A 12,141-nucleotide genomic window follows, 5' to 3' on the forward strand; every position below is an offset into this window, starting at 1 on the left:
GTGTAAAAAATACTTCACAAAAGAAAGTAAACCAATCTAGGCTCTGTTAGCTTATACCTATAATCCTAATTACTCAAGTGGCTGAGATCTGAGGATCACAGTTCAAAGCCAGCATGGGCCAAAAGGTCCCTGTGAGACTCTTATCTCCAAATAACCACTCAAAATCTGAAAGTAGTGCTGTAGATCCAAGTGGTAGAGTGTCAGCCTTGAGTTAAAGAGCTCAGGAATAGCACCCAGGTCTTCAGTTCAAGCCCCACTACTGACATAAAAAAAAGAAAAAGATAGGATACTATATATAACAGGTGATATACCAATGTAATATATGCATCACTAAATAGGATTGATCACAAGAATGTTTAGATTTATTAACATCGAGTATCATAATATAAAACATCATATTCATGAAACAAGATCTATCATATTGATCCTCTCAACAGAGTCACAAAAAGTAGTCAAAAGTGAGTCCGTTTTATCATTTACAATATCTACAAGTGTAAAAGAAACCTAAACCTGATGGAGTACCTTTGAAAAGCACACAATAAATGTTACCCATTTTATAGTAAAGTTGAAATGTTTCTCCTCTAAGATTAGAAAGATGAGGATATAGATCTTCAGTATTATAATGGAGGTTCAGTCCCATGCAGTGAGGTAAGAAAAACCAATGCCATTTGAAAATGATGAATGAAACAAAATATTAAAAGTATGGCTATTTCCAAATAACATCATTTCACATTCAGAAGTTTCCAAAGAAAACTTCACTAAATAATTACAAGTATTTAAAATCCTATTGTAACTTCAACTTCTCTCTTCATTAAGTTTTTTTTTCTTTTTAGTCCCTGAACAATATGCAATAAGGATCCTTACCTGCTGAATCCAACCATTTCTAGTTTGTAGTGAAAGATAATTTTCTTTCTTTCTTTCGTTTCTTTCTTTCTAAATCGGGGGGCCTTAAATTTATTTCCTTATGAAGGCTACTGTAAGTGCATAGGGATTTTTTCCCAAAAAAATTTCTTTATTGAGATTACGTAGTTACATATACTTCACAGTACTGTGGCACAGTCATACTTATCTAAGGTGACAATCACTTTTTTACTGTGCAAGATAATTTTCCAGGCCATGGATTACATTTTTGTGCCTTATAAATTTCAAGTTTTTTGTTTATGATTCCATACATTGTAAATTATTTAACATGAGTGTTTTCAGTTCTGTAATCTTTATTTTTTGTAATTAAGTATAAATAATCTTTATTCTTTGTAATTGAATATAAATTGATTGAACAAAGGGATTTCATTATGATATTTACATATTTGTAGAATGAATTTTGTTATGGCAGGCACTTCAGTTACTTTCAGACCTACCTAACCAAAGAAAAGATTACTTTTAGGATTTGGTACAAGTGGTTGTCGAATATCTTCATTCTAAAATAAGTGAATCTCACAACTTTGGTATGACTCATTTGAGAGTCTCTTATTGAAATTCATGTGTTCAGTGATGTTTTCTTACACTGGCTAGTGGAAACTTAAGTAGGCCTAAGCCTTCCATAAACTCTGCGATTACTTTGTTCTAGCTTTTGCCCGTAAATTTTCTTTGCCTGCCTCATAGGTTGTTTCCTTCAAATTCCCCTTTTTATTATTTTAAGATACTGGAGCCTCACTATGTTGCTCTGGTACCAGGACTAGTTCCTAAATAAAGCACTTGAGTCACAGTTCTGCCTTCTATCCCTCATACTGCCACAGCCCCCAGAGTACGTCACAGATATGACTACAGTTTGCTTGGTGTTTTCAGAGATCTTGAGTTCAAGCCACAGCATCTAAAGCAAACAGTAAGAAAGGAACCTACCATTGTGTGCCAGTAGCTCACACCTGTAATTCTAGCTACTCAGGAGGCTGAAGCCATCCTAGAAAGCACAAGTCCATGAGACTCTTATCTCCAATTAATTATCAAAAACCTGAAAGTGGAAGTATGGCTCAAGTGCTTACCTGGAAGGGTGGGGGCGGAGGGGAGGCCCAGGGACAGTGTCCTGACCCTGAGTTCAATCCCCTGGGCTGACAAAAGGAAAAGGAAAAAAGGTGATGAGGAAGAGTGGATGGGGAAAGGAAAGGAACTACAGTCCTGATAGCCTCCAGCTAAACCGTGATTCAAGGAAAGAGAAAGCCATGATGACATTGATCACGATATAGTCTACTCATAAAATGGCTTTGTTGAATGGCAACCACTTTGAACAACTAAAGAAAAAAAAAACAGAACAAAAAAACAAAAGAAACAAAAAACAAAAGTAAGATGCAGAGGCCAGTTTTCCAGCCCTGGACACCTTGCTCTCTCGTGGCCATCTCTTAGTGGCATGCACGAACACTTAACTGGCTGTCCAAACCTACTCGAGAGCCACTCTCCCGGGGCAAGCACTTGGCGCCCTTCGAAGCGTCTCCTGCGCCTGTGCTGACTGATCGGTGCTTACTTGACACCCTCGGTCTGGCCCGGTCTTCTCCTTCACCAGCGGGAATCCCAGCCTGCTGTGGCCATTCCCTCAGAAACAAACCCCACCTGACAGGAAGACAAAATAGGGTCAAACACTTACAGTTTCTGGACATGGGGGACGGGATGTGTCAGGAAGGCAAGGCAAGTCCTCCGGGGTGGGCTCAGGAGTAGGAAGTGAAGCGCCCTCGGGGAGACTCAAGTGCAATGGCCTCTCACGAGGCATTTCCTCACGGGCCATGACTTCTCGCGAGATACAGTCTCGTCAGGTGTCGAGTCTCGTGAGGCATCGCGCTTCATGAAGCATCGAGTCTCGTGGGGCGTCAAGTCTCGCGAGATGTCCTGGGGCGTCGAGGCTCACGGGGCGTCGAGGCTCACGAGGCGTCGAGTCTCTTGGGGCGTCGAGTCTTGTGGGGCGTCGAGTCTCGTGAGGTGTTGAATCTCTTGGGGCGTCGAGCCACATGAAGCGTCGAGTCTCGCGGGCCGTCATGCCTTGCGGGCGCAGCCTTGCGTAGTTGGCGTGAACACTGGGGAAGCATGGGCGCGGTCTTAAATTCCAGGCCATGCTCGAATGTTCCGGAAGGCCAGGTAGCAAGGCCGAGGTTCGTTCTCTGTGTGGGGACGGCTTGAGCCCATCGAAGACAGGTGGAAACTAATGCTGACTGAGCCGGGCTCTGCTGCTCGCAGGAAGTTCAGTTCGCATTCAAAATGGGTGCCAAGGCAAGGTAGAGAATGCGTGCTGTTCTCTGGTGTTTTCTCCTAGGAAGCGCCCTGGTTTCCAGACCGTTCTCTTAACGCCCTGAGAAATGGTCTAGAAACGCCCTCGGTTCAGAGAACTAAGGGTGTGTGTGTGTGCGCACGCGTGTGTGCGCCCTTCCCTCCCTCCCTCCATCTCGCTCTTTCCTGAAGACTAGCACTTGAGCCACAGCCTCGTTTCTGACTTTCTGGTGGCTCATTGAGTTAAAAATTTCACAGGCTCATTGCATCCATAAACTGCTTTGTTGAATGGCGACTCCTGTGTACAAGTACTTAAAGATAATAAAAAGTATTCTTATAAGAATATAAATGAAAGTTACAAGAAAGTAAAAGACTTGCCTGTCTGGGTTGGCTTAAAATGGCCATTTTTAGAGTTCAGTCTTCACGAGTAGCCAGGATTATAGGCATGAGCGACTGGTGCCATGCTTTAGAAAGCTAAATTTTATATTTTCCTTTCTCACAGGCATATGGGCATGCATTGCTAGCTGTTAAAGATCAGAAGAAGGAGAAGGAGAAAGGGCAGTTTACTGGCTCTTCTATTTAAGTTCCATATAACTGAGACACTATGTCCCACGGGAATTGTTCATAGGTAAGTCTTTCACTTTAAGGATTGTGATCTGTAGAGCTCTGTATAAGTGAACATTTTTTAATACTATTTTCTAGCGAGGCACCAATGGTTCATACTTGTAATTCTAGATACTCAGGAGATTCAGATCTGTGGCCCATGGTTAAGTCGGCTCAGGTAGAAAAGTCCATGCAATGTTATCTCCATTTAGCTACCAAAAAGTTAGAAATGTAGCTGTGGCTCAAGTGGCAGAGTATTAACCTTGAGCAAAAAATGCTAAGGGACAGTCTCAGACACTGAGTTCTGTCCTTAGTACCAACTCCCCCCACCACACCTACCCACTTAAGTACTATCCACGTGTTTAGTAATAATACATTTGTTTTATAAACAAGCCAATGAATTACTCTCTAATATGAGTAAGGCAGTAAGATCCAATGGCCATTTACTGAGACTCTACAACAGTTGTACTCTGAATTTTCTTCTAATAATGTAAAGAACAACACTTTGTCTTTTACCTACACTGCATTCCAGTAGCTAGAAAAAGTCCCTTTTCGCCTTGTAGGCAGTCATGCATGACAATCCTTAATTCTTGATCTCTTTCTATAATTTCCTTCACTTTGACACATTATTTGAGCCTGACCAGTCATTAGGTGGTCCTGCTACCTAAAAGGCTGTCAAATATTGAATACTTGCTATTCCATACCCATCTTACATCTAGGTTTGGCTTAAAGAATATGATCCTTCATTCCTTATTAATATAGCCACAGAATACCTCTTCTTATCGTTGGTCCAGCTATACTATCACATCGTGAATACTATAATAATGGTATTCATTTGTATGATTTTACTATGGATTTTGAATGTCTTATGACACAAGGATTAATTTTTCTTTGGTATACCCATAATAATCAGGTATAGTTTCTGAAGAACTGATAATCAGTGGTATCGAGCTTACATAAAGCTTTATAAGAAAACTAAATAACTGGGCCTTGAAGACAAAAATGAGATTTATCAAAATAAACAGGGGCAATTTATAGAGAAATTTAGTAATATTGTGTAAACTAAGAATATTATTTAAAGATAGTTTTCTGAAATACATCTCTAAAATATTTCCTTTCCTTTAATCTCTGTTCTCTCCCTTCTCAGCATATTAAAAACTTCACATTTTAGTATTTTTGTTTCATTCCGTTTTTTGACACTGGAGTTTAATCTCAGGGCCTAATACTTACTCAACTGATACTCTACCACTTGAACCACACATGATCCTGCCTTTTGTCTCATTATTTTGGAAATGGAGTCTAATGGTATTATGTCCAGGATGACTTTGAACCTCATTCCTCTGGATCACAGCCACTAGAGGAGCTAAAATTTCAGGTGTGAGCCTAGTTCCTGGGAGATCTTCAAAAATTTGTACATTTTTCAGACATCTCAGTAAAAAGCTGAGTATCTTGCCTTTAAGTTCTGGATACTTGGCACACATAACTATCTATTAACTATTTCCTATGTATTGTCTCAAGTTTTATCTTTACTTGTGTCTTCACATAATTTTCTGACCATGTAGGAAATGCTCATATGGGGCCATTGAGAGTCTAAGACACTGTTATATGTCTCTCCTTTTAATAAATGGCTAATTATGGGACAACTCATAAAACAAACCAAAATAAAGTAAAAGAGTATATGTTTCATAGAGAAACTAAGATATACATGCTATATATAGGATACATGTATATAGCATATGTATATATATATATATATAAACACACTCAAATGCAACAAGATCAGTGAACAAAATACTTCCCTGTGGCTTAAATAATGCACTCAGTGAGGTGAGATCTTAGAGATGCTTTAGGAAAAAATTATTATCACATTCTTACTCATATAATTTTTTGCACAGGCATAGCAGGTAGTAAATAAATGGTTGCTAATTCTCTAATTGAAATTGATGTAGACTAATGGAAAAAGCTTAGGCAGAGTTTTCTGTGATTATATTCATTGAACAGATAGATCTGGAAAATCTTCCAGAGTTATTGGGTTCTGAAAATACAATGTGTGTATAACAGATAAAATATTTGTGATGACATATCTCATCTGACAGGAACTAAAAACCAGTCAGATTTGTTGCTCTCTGTGCAGTTAGGGTTATTACTCCATTGAGACAATTTTATATATGCTATGGAGTTTTAGTTCAGGTGTAGTGGGATTCTGTTAATTGTTTTGAAATTTAATAAATCTAATTCTGCTTACCTTTGTTCAGTAAGCAATGGAAACCACTGCAATTTTATTCATAGGGAGGACTTCTAAGATCAATTCTAATATTTATATTGGTTTCCTCTTACTTCGTGTATTGTTAATAGAAAATATATATTTATTTCAAATAAACTAAATGTCCTCATCTTCTGCTGCTATGAAAATTGTAGAAGTCTAAATACTTCTTTTGCTTATGCACAGAATTTTTCCTTATAAGCAGAAATTCAATCACAGTGAAAATAGCAATAGAATGTAATATATAATTTTGAAACTTTTATTTTCAAAATCAATACATTTTCATGTATTTTATAGGTCTATATTTTAGAAGGAGTTTAATAATAAGTTGGAGACTCTGATCTTGAGAGGTTGCTGGCTGGTAGTTGTTCACTCTTTTTTTTTTTTTTTTTTTTTTTTTGCCAGTCCTGGGCTTGAGCTCAGGGCCTGAGTACTCCTTGGACTTTCTCAAGGCTAGAGCTCTACCACTTGAGCCTCAGCACCACTTCCAGCTTTTTTCTATGTATGTGGTACCGAGGAATCGAACCCGGGTCTTCATGCATGCTAGGCAAGCACTTTAACCACTAGGCCAAACTCCCGGCCCCAGTTGTTTGTTCACTCTTATAATGGTCTCTACTTAGGAAGACTAGATCCAGATTATCTAGGTTTGAAGCTGTCCCAGAAAGAATGTCTACAAAATTCCATCTTGAAATTAACCAGCAAAAAGCAGGCCTTGAGACATGATAAAAGTAGTATAGTTCCAGTGGAGTAAATATGAGATCCTAAGTTCAAATTCAAGGGGAAAAATGTAAGTTTCTGTGTTTCTGACCATGCTTGACAATTACTAGTGTCTTTGAATTGAAATCTAATGTCTATCTTCAAGAAAAGGGATTTTCCAATATTACAGAATTATTACAAAATTTAAACTAAAATCTGAATGCAATAGAACAAAGCAATAAATATGTGTTTTGAGGAAATGTATATTGTTTTCACAAGTTGAAAAGTATTTTCTTCTGACTAAAATTCATTTTGTTCACTGTACTGCATGTGTACTATTTTTATTTATTTCAATAATACATATAGTTACCAAAGTTCTTCACTCATTCCCTGAGTTAGTGAACTTGCTGTGTATTGAGATAATTGTTTTTTCTGCATATAAAGTGATTACATGAGACCAGAGAAAAAAGTTTATCCATTTGTGTGTGAAACCTGAAAGCTTATTTTCTGCTTGTATCTTCATTCTTCCTCAATGATTTAGAAAGCATTTCAGAATGATGATTTAGATAACAATTCTAAGTGTTGTGAAAAAAAATAATAAAATTATCTCAGTCTCAATTTTTTTATTATTCAAGAAAAGTTGTATCAATTTATAAAACATGAGGCAATATTTCTTGCTAACTTATGCTATGCTTATAATTTTGTAAATCCTTAAGCTCACATGGCTCTTTTAACACTCATTGAATTCAGTCGTTTTTTCAAATGTTCATCACATCTTGTGGTTCATATAAGTGTTGTTTACCTTATTCTCCCTTTTGGCCTCAGAGCTTGTGTAAGATTAACATTGGGCCAGGAGTGTGGCCTAGTGGTAGTATGCTTGCCTAGCATTCATGAAGCCCTGGGTTCAATTCCCTGGAACCACATACACAGAGAAAAAGCCAGAAGTGGTGCTGTGACTCAAGTGGCAGAGTGCTAGCCTAGAGCAAAAAAGACAGTGCCCAGGCCCTGAGTTCAGGAACCAAGACTGGCAAAAAAAAAAAAAAAGAAACAAGACTTAACTTAAACTTAACTTCCAGTTCTGAAGAAATCAGTAGGATGAGAGACTAGATCTACTCAAAAGTATTCGCTTAGTAGTATATTTGATATAATTGCAAGTCATATTATAAAATATTAGCCCAGATGTTACATGAAGAAAGGAAGCGATCTTTGCAGAATATGCCCATATGACAGATCTAGATTTGATTCTAGTCTGACTGACAAAACCATTTTGTACTTTGGCAAAAATAGCAATACTGGTGACTATCACAAAGAAGTCATTGAAGATTCCCGGTGCAGTTATAGGTGCCATGTTGTTTGCAAATAAGCAACATTCATTTTGTGATTTTTCATATTTCCAACAACTAACCACTGAATATCATCTTTTATTTTATCTTTTAGTTGAATCTGAAATCTTGGAAGAAGAAAGACTTGAGTTTTCATTTTGTCATTACACGGTCAGGCCCAGTAGATTTCCCTTGTGCCTCCTTGCTTTCCTCATTTAAGCATGTTTCCTCTTTTTATTCATTTATAAAATATTTGAGCACCTGTTAAACAGTTAGCACTGTGCTTGTTGCCATCTGCCACATCATAAAGTAGAGACATTTTCCTTTAGTATATTTCCTCAACACTTTGGTAAATAAAATAGTACAGTCCCATGAGGAGAAGCCTTTTGTCCAGTTCATTTATGAACACATATCCATCAATAATGTTTACCTTAGAGGAAAAAGGGAATAATAAAAATATATGCAATATGAGAGTATCTGCTTTAGGAAATTTATATTTTCCTTCCCTAGAAAAGCCAAAATCAATTACTAAATACAGAAAATTTGGCACAGGGTGGTGACAGATGACACTGTAAATGTTAATAAATAGTAAAACTTTCTTTAGGTTCCAAGGTAGGTTCAACAATTGACAGGAATGACAAAATAATGAAAGATTTTCCTACATTTGCTTTAAGCATTCATATGATAAGAATGAGAGCTAGGACATAAATTAAATGCATATTACAATTATTAGATATTTAATGGTACCTTTTGCTTCATATGGTGAATATAAAGCAAAATAACTACTTCTGGTTTAAAATTTTTTGTAAGGATTATTTTCAAGTTAAAAATTCAAAGCTTGGCCAGGAATATGGCTCAGTGGTAGACTGCCTGCGTAGCATGCACAAATCCAAGGGTTCGATTCCTCAGTACCACATACACAGAAAAAGCCAGAAGTGGTCATGTGGGTCAAGTGGTAAAGTGCTGGCCTTGAGAAAGCTCAAAGACAGTGCCCAGGTCCTGAGTTCAAGCCCCAGTACTGGAAAAACAAAGTTATAAGCTCAACAAAATAAAAAATTTCATACCAAAACATATGGATCTTTTAGCTAAATAAAATTAACTCCCAAACAAAGACACAAAACCAGGCAATTCTCTGGTATTTAAGATGTCATCTTAAACTCACATTCATATATTTTTTGTTCAATTTTGTTTTAAATATAGTTTTATTAAACCAATGAATGTTTTAAAATTCAGCTCAATGCTTGAATCTGCACATGTCATCTATTCATTCCCTACTTGATAGCAAATCATTCAAGTGAAAATACATCACCAAAATCCTGAGCAATTTGTATGCAAATTAAATCAATACAATAACTGAGAAGAATTTGCCCTTGGAAATAATGCAAGTTCAGACAGTTGTTTAGGATCTTTATTTTGTTTTAGTTTATCTCTACTAGTGTAACTGTCCTTAAGGCATTCAGTACAAACTCTATTTTGAAGTGTGAAAGAACTGCCAGCAAAAAAAAGACTTTTAGTGGGAAGATGAATATAATCAAAAAGATAAGGAATAATATCAGTCCTCATTCTAAATCAAGCCAAATAGCCTCTCACATGAAAATTGTGAGATTTAGTTGTGAAAATAAATGCAAAATACTATTATCTGTGTTCATCATTTATTCATATACCTAGAAACAATGACTATTATAGTTTTAGGAAGTATGTATGGTAGTCACAAAAAGTTTTCAGAATAGTAAACTAGATAATTTTTAGATGTTATTCCTCAAGCTTGTATCTAATAGCTGTTGATAAACATTTTCTACTACCAAATAAGCATCAGCAAAGGAGAAGCACTGTGAAACCAAATTCCAAACATGAGTAGTAACTAAATGTTGTTTGAAAACAATTTTACTGACCTCTACTTTTTAGTATAAACCATAGTAAAAGAATAACAGTGACAGTACAAAATTAAATTTTTGCCTTAGTGGCTTTGAGGAAATAATAGAAAAAATACAGACCTTTTTATAAAATAATGCATTAAGTGACTATTGAGGACCTCCCATTTACCAGGCAAATAAATTGATAGACTTGAAGGATCCAGAAAGGAATGAAGTAATACTTTCTTCAATGTGGTGTGGGAGTGCACATTTTCTTTCTTTTCTTTCCTCTTAAATTAAAACATTCTGGAATTCTAGCCAAGGATTAATGATCTTATGTTGTCAAACATTAATAATGCTTCCCATGTATGTAGCACTTTCTGGGATCTCTCCTCTCTCCCCTTGCCTCCCTCTTTCCTAATGTTCCTCCTTTTATCTCAATTTCTCATGGCTTCATTGACCCTCAAACATCTCCTAATACTAAATCTAGGATGTGGAAGAATGAAATACTCCTTGCTATAGTTTGTTTTCTTTTTTTTTCTGTCATTATCAAAATGTCATCAAAAACCAAGGTCATTAAATAAGTTGAAATGTTCTTAGAAAATAGGCTTTTAGGACAATTTAGTTGGAGAGACAAGGCAAAAATGGGACAAAGAAAGAGGCAGGTGGTTTAGGGTACTCAAAATCAAAGTCAGTACTGATACAGAGAATTTAATCAGAAAAAGACCCCTACTATATGTGAAGGTGAATATGAAGACTAAAGAATGCATGTAGAATTTTCCTAACAGAGGAGCACAATAGCTCAGAAACTGTATATGGCCATATAGAATGAGCCTAAGCAAAATTAACTCCAGGATAGGGAAACAAGATATTTATCCTTGTGGTTGTTGTTTTCAACAAACTATGTGAAGTTATTTCTTTACTCATTTGTTTTTTTCCTTTTTCTTTTCTGTTGCTCCTTTCCCTACCCCACTCCCATTATGGTTTATCCCCTTTTGTTGTTGTGTCTGACTTTGGTACCTGGTATACTATACATACATCTATTTGTTTATTTGAATCAGAGAAAGGAAGGAGGAAAAACAAGATGATGAGACAAATGACAAAGGGTGAACCAGTGTAACAGTGATATTCGCAGGATAATATGTTGGAAATGAACTTTAGAAGTTGGAAGGGGATCAGGGGAGGAAAAGGTAGAGAAAAACATGGAAAGGGATAACAATGTTCAAGAAGTAATGTACTCACTACTTCACAAATATAACTGTAACCCCTTATATATCACCTTGACAATAAAATTTTTAAAAAACTATGGAAAAAAAATGAACCTAATCTCCTTGAAAGACAAAGTAAACTTACTGAATTTAGAATGTATGCTATCTTTCTGGTTTCTTTTGGGTAATCTGATAAATGTTGTGTTAGTACAATATTTTGCTTAGAAAGAAATATATTCAAATGCCTACTATGTGGTAACTCAATCTATAATGCTAGCTATGAGGGAGCTGAAATATGGAGGATTGTAATATAAAGCCAGCCCAGGTACAAAGTTAGACTCTGTCTCTATAATAACCAGCAAAATCATGAGCTAGAAACATGGCTCATGTAGAACACCAGCAAAGCAAATATGAGGCTCCAGTATACCACAAGAAAGAAACAGCAGAAGTAATTAACAATATTCTTCAACTTGTTGTATTTGGTTAAAAGCAATTGAAATTGTGACTTCTGTAGATATTTTCATTTTGTTTGTTTGCTTGATTTTTTTGCCTATCCTGGGCCTAGGTGCCGTCCTTGAGTCTCTTTGTGCTCAAGCTAGTGCTCTACCACTTGAGCCAGAGAGACATTTCTGGCTTTTTCTGAATAGTTTACAGAAGATAAGAGTTTTACAGACTTTCTTATCTGGCATGACTTCAAACCATGATCCTCAGATCTTGGCCTCCTGAGCAGCTAGGATTACAGAGATGAGCCTCCAGCACCTAGCTGTGATGTTTCTTCATAGAAATCTCTGTGCAACATAATAATCATACAAAATGCCCTGTATAGGTTCAGTGGTATACTAGACTCTGAGTGTATTTCTCCTTTCAGCCTTAATGAACAGCTTATTAGAAGGTAATTAGGCTTAATATCAGTGCTAACTGATATATTTATTTCATTTAGATACAATATACAGTTAAGGAGTAAAAGGACCTCAGGCTTTCCAAAACTTGAAGAGAGATCAGCTCTG

At 36.5% G+C, this 12,141-nt stretch overlaps 1 long non-coding RNA gene across 1 annotated transcript in view; it reads left to right on the forward strand.

Moving 5' to 3' along the window:
• Positions 1–3,041: 3,041 nt before the first annotated feature.
• Positions 3,042–12,141, forward strand: part of LOC150045638 (uncharacterized) — a 102,373-nt gene continuing 93,273 nt past the window's right edge. The window contains exons 1-2 of the long non-coding RNA XR_016532876.1: positions 3,042–3,197; positions 3,692–3,817. This is a non-coding gene — a long non-coding RNA (uncharacterized LOC150045638). The remainder of the gene's footprint in view (positions 3,198–3,691; positions 3,818–12,141) is intronic.

This window comes from Megascapheus bottae, chromosome 27, assembly GCF_031878675.1.
Source record: "Megascapheus bottae isolate mThoBot1 chromosome 27, mThoBot2.hap1, whole genome shotgun sequence".
NCBI lineage: Eukaryota > Metazoa > Chordata > Mammalia > Rodentia > Geomyidae > Megascapheus > Megascapheus bottae.